A 10,695-nucleotide genomic window follows, 5' to 3' on the forward strand; every position below is an offset into this window, starting at 1 on the left:
CTCTCCTCACATATAACCTGTCACCGGCAGCCTCTCACCTCACATAGAACACGTCACCGGCAGCCTCTCTCCTCACATATAACACGTGTCATGTCACCGGCAGCCTCTCTCCTCACATGTAACGCGTCACCGGCAGCCTCTCTCCTCACATATAACACGTCACCACCAGCCTCTCTCCTCACATATAACACGTCACCGGCAGCCTCTCTCCTCACATATAACACGTCACCGGCAGCCTCTCACCTCACATATAACACGTCACCGGCAGCCTCTCTCCTCACATATAACCTGTCACCGGCAGCCTCTCACCTCACATAGAACACGTCACCGGCAGCCTCTCTCCTCACATATAACACGTGTCATGTCACCGGCAGCCTCTCTCCTCACATGTAACGCGTCACCGGCAGCCTCTCTCCTCACATATAACACGTCACCACCAGCCTCTCTCCTCACATATAACACGTCACCGGCAGCCTCTCTCCTCACATATAACACGTCACCGGCAGCCTCTCTCCTCACATATAACACGTCACCGGCAGCCTCTCTCCTCACATATAACACGTCACCGGCAGCCTCTCTCCTCACATATAACACGTCACCGGCAGCCTCTCTCCTCACATATAACACGTCACCGGCAGCCTCTCTCCTCACATATAACACGTCACCGGCAGCCTCTCTCCTCACATATAACGCGTGTCACCGGCAGCCTCTCTCCTCACATATAACGCGTGTCACCGGCAGCCTCTCTCCTCACATATAACACGTCACCGGCAGCCTCTCTCCTCACATATAACACGTCACCGGCAGCCTCTCTCCTCACATATAACACGTCACCGGCAGCCTCTCTCCTCACATATAACACGTCACCGGCAGCCTCTCTCCTCACATATAACACGTCACCGGCAGCCTCTCTCCTCACATATAACACGTCACCGGCAGCCTCTCTCCTCACATATAACACGTCACCGGCAGCCTCTCTCCTCACATATAACACGTCACCGGCAGCCTCTCTCCTCACATATAACACGTCACCGGCAGCCTCTCTCCTCACATATAACACGTCACCGGCAGCCTCTCTCCTCACATATAACCCGTGTCATGTCACCGGCAGCCTCTCTCCTTACATATAACATGTCACCGCCAACCTCTCTCCTCACATATAACACGCCACCGGCAGCCTCTCTCCTCACATATAACACGTCACCGGCAGCCTCTCTCCTCACATATAACACGTCACCGGCAGCCCCTCTCCTCACATATAACACGTCACCGGCAGCCCCTCTCCTCACATATAACACGTCACCGGCAGCCTCTCTCCTCACATATAACACGTCACCGGCAGCCGCTCTCCTCACATACAACACGTCACCGGCAGCCTCTCTCCTCACATATAACATGTCACCGGCAGCCTCTCTCCTCACATATAACATGTCACCGGCAGCCTCTCTCCTCACATATAACGCGTCACCGGCAGCCTCTCTCCTCACATATAACGCGTCACCGGCAGCCTCTCTCCTCACATATAACACGTGTCATGTCACCGGCAGCCTCTCACCTCACATATAACCCGTCACCGGCAGCCTCTCTACTCACATATAACACGTCACCGGCAGCCTCTCTCCTCACATATAACACGTGTCATGTCACCGGCAGCCTCTCTCCTCACATATAACATGTCACCGGCAGCCTCTCTCCTCACATATAACACGTCACCGGCAGCCTCTCTCCTCACATATAACACGTGTCATGTCACCGGCAGCCTCTCTCCTCACATATAACACGTCACCGGCAGCCTCTCTCCTCACATATAACACGTCACCGGCAGCCTCTCTCCTCACATATAACATGTCACCGGCAGCCTCTCTCCTCACATATAACACGTGTCATGTCACCGGCAGCCTCTCTCCTCACATATAACACGTGTCACCGGCAGCCTCTCTCCTCACATATAACACGTGTCACCGGCAGCCTCTCTCCTCACATATAACACGTGTCACCGGCAGCCTCTCTCCTCACATATAACACGTGTCACCGGCAGCCTCTCTCCTCACATATAACACGTCACCGGCAGCCTCTCTCCTCACATATAACACGTCACCGGCAGCCTCTCTCCTCACATATAACATGTCACCGGCAGCCTCTCTCCTCACATATAACATGTCACCGGCAGCCTCTCTCCTCACATATAACACGTCACCGGCAGCCTCTCTCCTCACATATAACACGTCACCGACAGCCTCTCTCCTCACATATAACATGTCACCGGCAGCCTCTCTCCTCACATATAACATGTCACCGGCAGCCTCTCTCCTCACATATAACATGTCACCGGCAGCCTCTCTCCTCACATATAACACGTCACCGGCAGCCTCTCTCCTCACATATAACACGTCACCGGCAGCCTCTCTCCTCACATATAACACGTGTCATGTCACCGGCTGCCTCTCTCCTCACATATAACACGTCACCGGCAGCCTCTCTCCTCACATATAACACGTCACCGGCAGCCTCTCTCCTCACATATAACACGTCACCGGCAGCCTCTCTCCTCACATATAACACGTCACCGGCAGCCTCTCTCCTCACATATAACATGTCACCGGCAGCCTCTCTCCTCACATATAACATGTCACCGGCAGCCTCTCTCCTCACATATAACATGTCACCGGCAGCCTCTCTCCTCACATATAACACGTGTCATGTCACCGGCAGCCTCTCTCCTCACATATAACACGTCAGCGGCAGCCTCTCTCCTCACATATAACACGTCACCGGCAGCCTCTCTCCTCACATATAACACGTGTCATGTCACCGGCAGCCTCTCTCCTCACATATAACACGTCACCGGCAGCCTCTCTCCTCACATATAACACGTGTCATGTCACCGGCAGCCTCTCTCCTCACATATAACACGTGTCACCGGCAGCCTCTCTCCTCACATATAACACGTGTCACCGGCAGCCTCTCTCCTCACATATAACACGTGTCACCGGCAGCCTCTCTCCTCACATATAACACGTGTCACCGGCAGCCTCTCTCCTCACATATAACACGTCACCGGCAGCCTCTCTCCTCACATATAACACGTCACCGGCAGCCTCTCTCCTCACATATAACATGTCACCGGCAGCCTCTCTCCTCACATATAACATGTCACCGGCAGCCTCTCTCCTCACATATAACACGTCACCGGCAGCCTCTCTCCTCACATATAACACGTCACCGACAGCCTCTCTCCTCACATATAACATGTCACCGGCAGCCTCTCTCCTCACATATAACATGTCACCGGCAGCCTCTCTCCTCACATATAACATGTCACCGGCAGCCTCTCTCCTCACATATAACACGTCACCGGCAGCCTCTCTCCTCACATATAACACGTCACCGGCAGCCTCTCTCCTCACATATAACACGTGTCATGTCACCGGCTGCCTCTCTCCTCACATATAACACGTCACCGGCAGCCTCTCTCCTCACATATAACACGTCACCGGCAGCCTCTCTCCTCACATATAACACGTCACCGGCAGCCTCTCTCCTCACATATAACACGTCACCGGCAGCCTCTCTCCTCACATATAACATGTCACCGGCAGCCTCTCTCCTCACATATAACACGTGTCATGTCACCGGCAGCCTCTCTCCTCACATATAACACGTCAGCGGCAGCCTCTCTCCTCACATATAACATGTCACCGGCAGCCTCTCTCCTCACATATAACACGTGTCATGTCACCGGCAGCCTCTCTCCTCACATATAACACGTCACCGGCAGCCTCTCTCCTCACATATAACACGTGTCACCGGCAGCCTCTCTCCTCACATATAACACGTGTCACCGGCAGCCTCTCTCCTCACATATAACACGTCACCGGCAGCCTCTCTCCTCACATATAACATGTCACCGGCAGCCTCTCTCCTCACATATAACATGTCACCGGCAGCCTCTCTCCTCACATATAACATGTCACCGGCAGCCTCTCTCCTCACATATAACACGTGTCATGTCACCGGCAGCCTCTCTCCTCACATATAACACGTCAGCGGCAGCCTCTCTCCTCACATATAACATGTCACCGGCAGCCTCTCTCCTCACATATAACACGTGTCATGTCACCGGCAGCCTCTCTCCTCACATATAACACGTCACCGGCAGCCTCTCTCCTCACATATAACACGTGTCATGTCACCGGCAGCCTCTCTCCTCACATATAACACGTGTCACCGGCAGCCTCTCTCCTCACATATAACACGTGTCACCGGCAGCCTCTCTCCTCACATATAACACGTGTCACCGGCAGCCTCTCTCCTCGCATATAACACGTCACCGGCAGCCTCTCTCCTCACATATAACACGTCACCGGCAGCCTCTCTCCTCACATATAACACGTCACCGGCAGCCTCTCTCCTCACATATAACACGTCACCGGCAGCCTCTCTCCTCACATATAACATGTCACCGGCAGCCTCTCTCCTCACATATAACACGTGTCACCGGCAGCCTCTCTCCTCACATATAACACGTCACCGGCAGCCTCTCTCCTCACATATAACACGTCACCGGCAGCCTCTCTCCTCACATATAACATGTCACCGGCAGCCTCTCTCCTCACATATAACACGTCACCGGCAGCCTCTCTCCTCACATATAACATGTCACCGGCAGCCTCTCTCCTCACATATAACACGTCACCGGCAGCCTCTCTCCTCACATATAACACGTCACCGGCAGCCTCTCTCCTCACATATAACACGTCACCGGCAGCCTCTCTCCTCACATATAACATGTCACCGGCAGCCTCTCTCCTCACATATAACATGTCACCGGCAGCCTCTCTCCTCACATATAACATGTCACCGGCAGCCTCTCTCCTCACATATAACACGTCACCGGCAGCCTCTCTCCTCACATATAACACGTCACCGGCAGCCTCTCTCCTCACATATAACACGTCACCGGCAGCCTCTCTCCTCACATATAACACGTCACCGGCAGCCTCTCTCCTCACATATAACATGTCACCGGCAGCCTCTCTCCTCACATATAACACGTCACCGGCAGCCTCTCTCCTCGCATATAACACGTCACCGGCAGCCTCTCTCCTCACATATAACACGTCACCGGCAGCCTCTCTCCTCACATATAACATGTCACCGGCAGCCTCTCTCCTCACATATAACACGTCACCGGCAGCCTCTCTCCTCACATATAACACGTCACCGGCAGCCTCTCTCCTCACATATAACACGTCACCGGCAGCCTCTCTCCTCACATATAACACGTCACCGGCAGCCTCTCTCCTCACATATAACACGTCACCGGCAGCCTCTCTCCTCACATATAACACGTCACCGGCAGCCTCTCTCCTCACATATAACACGTCACCGGCAGCCTCTCTCCTCACATATAACACGTCACCGGCAGCCTCTCTCCTCACATATAACACGTCACCGGCAGCCTCTCTCCTCACATATAACACGTCACCGGCAGCCTCTCTCCTCACATATAACACGTCACCGGCAGCCTCTCTCCTCACATATAACACGTCACCGGCAGCCTCTCTCCTCACATATAACACGTCACCGGCAGCCTCTCTCCTCACATATAACACGTCACCGGCAGCCTCTCTCCTCACATATAACACGTCACCGGCAGCCTCTCTCCTCACATATAACACGTCACCGGCAGCCTCTCTCCTCACATATAACACGTCACCGGCAGCCTCTCTCCTCACATATAACACGTCACCGGCAGCCTCTCTCCTCACATATAACACGTCACCGGCAGCCTCTCTCCTCACATATAACACGTCACCGGCAGCCTCTCTCCTCACATATAACATGTCACCGGCAGCCTCTCTCCTCACATATAACATGTCACCGGCGGCCTCTCTCCTCACATATAACATGTCACCGGCAGCCTCTCTCCTCACATATAACACGTCACCGGCAGCCTCTCTCCTCACATATAACACGTCACCGGCAGCCTCTCTCCTCACATATAACACGTCACCGGCAGCCTCTCTCCTCACATATAACACGTCACCGGCAGCCTCTCTCCTCACATATAACACGTCACCGGCAGCCTCTCTCCTCACATATAACACGTCACCGGCAGCCTCTCTCCTCACATATAACACGTCACCGGCAGCCTCTCTCCTCACACATAACACGTCACCGGCAGCCTCTCTCCTCACATATAACATGTCACCGGCAGCCTCTCTCCTCACATATAACATGTCACCGGCAGCCTCTCTCCTCACATATAACCTGTCACCGGCAGCCTCTCTCCTCACATATAACACGTCACCGGCAGCCTCTCTCCTCACATATAACACGTCACCGGCAGCCTCTCTCCTCACATATAACATGTCACCGGCAGCCTCTCTCCTCACATATAACATGTCACCGGCAGCCTCTCTCCTCACATATAACACGTCACCGGCAGCCTCTCTCCTCACATATAACACGTCACCGGCAGCCTCTCTCCTCACATATAACATGTCACCGGCAGCCTCTCTCCTCACATATAACACGTCACCGGCAGCCTCTCTCCTCACATATAACACGTCACCGGCAGCCTCTCTCCTCACATATAACACGTCACAGGCAGCCTCTCTCCTCACATATAACACGTCACCGGCAGCCTCTCTCCTCACATATAACATGTCACCGGCAGCCTCTCTCCTCACATATAACACGTCACCGGCAGCCTCTCTCCTCACATATAACATGTCACCGGCAGCCTCTCTCCTCACATATAACATGTCACCGGCAGCCTCTCTCCTCACATATAACACGTCACCGGCAGCCTCTCTCCTCACATATAACATGTCACCGGCAGCCTCTCTCCTCACATATAACACGTCACCGGCAGCCTCTCTCCTCACATATAACATGTCACCGGCAGCCTCTCTCCTCACATATAACACGTCACCGGCAGCCTCTCTCCTCACATATAACACGTCACCGGCAGCCTCTCTCCTCACATATAACATGTCACCGGCAGCCTCTCTCCTCACACATAACACGTCACCGGCAGCCTCTCTCCTCACATATAACATGTCACCGGCAGCCTCTCTCCTCACATATAACACGTCACCGGCAGCCTCTCTCCTCACATATAACACGTCACCGGCAGTCTCTCTCCTCACATATAACATGTCACCGGCAGCCTCTCTCCTCACATATAACGCGTGTGACGTCATCTTACCTTACACTGCAGTCACACGCCGCGTCTTCTTCTACTAATAATGTAAGACAGGGGAGAATGCAGCTTAGTAGCAGGTAATATATATATATCCTCTGTAGACACCGCTGTGAATCATGGGAAATCTTCTACTGACTGATAACAGAGAGAAGAACACAACAGCAGTGACGACCAATCCTCCACCGACCAGGACCTGCTACATATCTGTAATAGGACTATGTCTGAAGGACCTGTGATGACGTCACCATCATGTGATAGAAATCACGTGACATGAGGGGGCGGAGCTCAGATGTACAGCGGAGAAGTAGACAATGGGGGAGGCGAAGCTTATCTGTGCGGCGGAGAAATTGTAGATTAAGGACCTTTGATGACGTCTCTGCTGTTATTCCTACCTGAGGAAGCGGATCTAAACTGTGCAGCTAATAGGGGGCGGATGAAGGACCTGTCGTGGTGACGTCATCGTCATGTGATTAATTTCTAAAAGGGGCGGAGCTGAAACAATGCAGCGGAGAAGTAGACAAAGGAGCTGTGATGACGTCACTGTCATGTGATCAATACCTGAGGGGCGGAGCTCAATTGAGCTGTAAAGAGAGATGATTACGTGTTTGAGGGGCGGGGCTCTACAACAGTGTAAAGAGGAGCTAATGACCTAGATGATGGGCGGGGCTTTTCGAGGGGCGGAGCTACGAGACGATCTCAAGTGATGGATTGTTTTCTGTTCTATAGGTTGTCAGGAATTGTGTGAGAGGCGGAGCCAGAGGAATGCTGGGAGTTGTAGTTCTCTCCTCTTATCTCCTCCTGTAATGTCCTCTGATATAACATAATAACAGTCTGGACATGCTGGGAGTTGTAGTTCTCTCCTCTTATATCTCCTCCTGTAATGTCCTCTGATATCACATAATAACAGTCTGGACATGCTGGGAGTTGTAGTTCTCTCCTCTTATACCTCCTCCTGTAATGTCCTCTGATATCACATAATAACAGCCTGGACATGCTGGGAGTTGTAGTTCTCTCCTCTTATACCTCCTCCTGTAATGTCCTCTGATATCACATAATAACAGCCTGGACATGCTGGGAGTTGTAGTTCTCTCCTCTTATATCTCCTCCTGTAATGTCCTCTGATATCACATAATAACAGCCTGGACATGCTGGGAGTTGTAGTTCTCTCCTCTTATACCTCCTCCTGTAATGTCCTCTGATATCACATAATAACAGCCTGGACATGCTGGGAGTTGTAGTTCTCTCTTATATCTCCTCCTGTAATGTCCTCTGATATCACATAATAACAGTCTGGACATGCTGGGAGTTGTAGTTCTCTCCTCTTATATCTCCTCCTGTAATGTCCACTGATATCACATAATAACAGTCTGGACATGCTGGGAGTTGTAGTTCTCTCCTCTTATATCTCCTCCTGTAATGTCCTCTGATATCACATAATAACAGTCTGGACATGCTGAGAGTTGTGGTTCTCTCCTCTTATATCTTCTCCTGTAATGTCCTCTAATATCACATAATAACAGCCTGGACATGCTGGGAGTTGTAGTTCTCTCCTCTTATATCTCCTCCTGTAATGTCCTCTGATATCCCATAATAACAGTCTGGACATGCTGGGAGTTGTAGTTCTCTCCTCTTATATCTCCTCCTGTAATGTCCTCTGATATCACATAATAACAGTCTGGACATGCTGGGAGTTGTAGTTCTCTCCTCTTATATCTCCTCCTGTAATGTCCTCTGATATCACATAACAGTCTGGACATGCTGGGAGTTGTAGTCCTCTCTTATATCTCCTCCCTGTAATGTCCTCTGATATCACATAATAACAGGCTGGACATGCTGGGAGTTGTAGTCCTCTCCTCTTATATCTCCTCCTGTAATGTCCTCTGATATCACATAATAACAGTCTGGACATGCTGGGAGTTGTAGTTCTCTCCTCTTATATCTCCTCCTGTAATGTCCTCTGATATCACATAATAACAGGCTGGACATGCTGGGAGTTGTAGTCCTCTCCTCTTATACCTCCCCCTGTAATGTCCTCTGATATCACATAATAACAGTCTGGCCATGCTGGGAGTTGTAGTTCTCTCCTTTATATCTCCTGTAATGTCCTCTGATATCACATAATAACAGTCTGGACATGCTGGGAGTTGTAGTCCTCTCCTCTTATATCTCCCCCTGTAATGTCCTCTGATATCACATTATAACAATCTGGACATTCTGGGAGTTGTAGTTCTCTCCTCTTATATCTCCTGTAATGTCCTCTGATATACCATAATAACAGTCTGGACATGCTGGGAGTTGTAGTTCTCTCCTTATATCTCCTCCTGTAATGTTCTCTGATATCACATAATAACAGTCTGGACATGCTGGGAGTTGTAGTCCTCTCCTCTTATATCTCCTCCTGTAATGTCCTCTGATATCACATAATAACAGGCTGGACATGCTGGGAGTTGTAGTCCTCTCCTCTTATACCTCCCCCTGTAATGTCCTCTGATATCACATAATAACAGTCTGGCCATGCTGGGAGTTGTAGTTCTCTCCTTTATATCTCCTGTAATGTCCTCTGATATCACATAATAACAGTCTGGACATGCTGGGAGTTGTAGTCCTCTCCTCTTATATCTCCCCCTGTAATGTCCTCTGATATCACATTATAACAATCTGGACATTCTGGGAGTTGTAGTTCTCTCCTCTTATATCTCCTGTAATGTCCTCTGATATACCATAATAACAGTCTGGACATGCTGGGAGTTGTAGTTCTCTCCTTATATCTCCTCCTGTAATGTTCTCTGATATCACATAATAACAGTCTGGACATGCTGGGAGTTGTAGTCCTCTCCTCTTATACCTCCTCCCTGTAATGTCCTCTGATATCACATAATAACAGTCTGGACATGCTGGGAGTTGTAGTTTTCTCCTCTTATATCTCTTTCTGTAATGTCCTCTGATATCCCATAATAACAGTCTGGACATGCTGGGAGTTGTAGTTCTCTCCTCTTATATCTCCCCCTGTAATGTCCTCTGATATCACATAATAACAGTCTGGACATGCTGGGAGTTGTAGTCCTCTCCTCTCTTATATCTCCTCCTGTAATGTCCTCTGATATCACATAATAACAGTCTGGACATGCTGGGAGTTGTAGTCCTCTCCTCTCTTATATCTCCTCCTGTAATGTCCTCTGATATCACATAATAACAGTCTGGACATGCTGGGAGTTGTAGTCCTCTCCTCTCTTATATCTCCTCCTGTAATGTCCTCTGATATCACATAACAGTCTTGGCATGCTGGGAGTTGTAGTTCTCTCCACTTATACCTCCTCCTGTAATGTCCTCTGATATCAAATAATAACAGTCTGGACATGCTGGGAGTTGTAGTCCTCTCCTCTTATATCTCCTCCTGTAATGTCCCCTGATATAACATAATAACAGTCTGGACATGCTGGGAGTTGTAGTTCTCTCCTCTTATATCTCCTTTTGTAATGTCC

The 10,695-nt window shown here is 50.5% G+C and overlaps 1 protein-coding gene across 1 annotated transcript in view; it reads right to left on the minus strand.

Moving 5' to 3' along the window:
• LOC142664852 (uncharacterized) overlaps positions 1 to 7,448 on the minus strand; it is a 60,608-nt gene extending 53,160 nt beyond the window's left edge. Inside the window, exon 1 of the mRNA XM_075844249.1 lies at positions 7,217 to 7,448. The gene's annotated coding sequence lies outside the window, so the exon portion shown is untranslated. The remainder of the gene's footprint in view (positions 1 to 7,216) is intronic.
• Positions 7,449 to 10,695: the final 3,247 nt, after the last annotated feature.

Source organism: Rhinoderma darwinii, chromosome 1, assembly GCF_050947455.1.
Source record: "Rhinoderma darwinii isolate aRhiDar2 chromosome 1, aRhiDar2.hap1, whole genome shotgun sequence".
Lineage (NCBI taxonomy): Eukaryota > Metazoa > Chordata > Amphibia > Anura > Rhinodermatidae > Rhinoderma > Rhinoderma darwinii.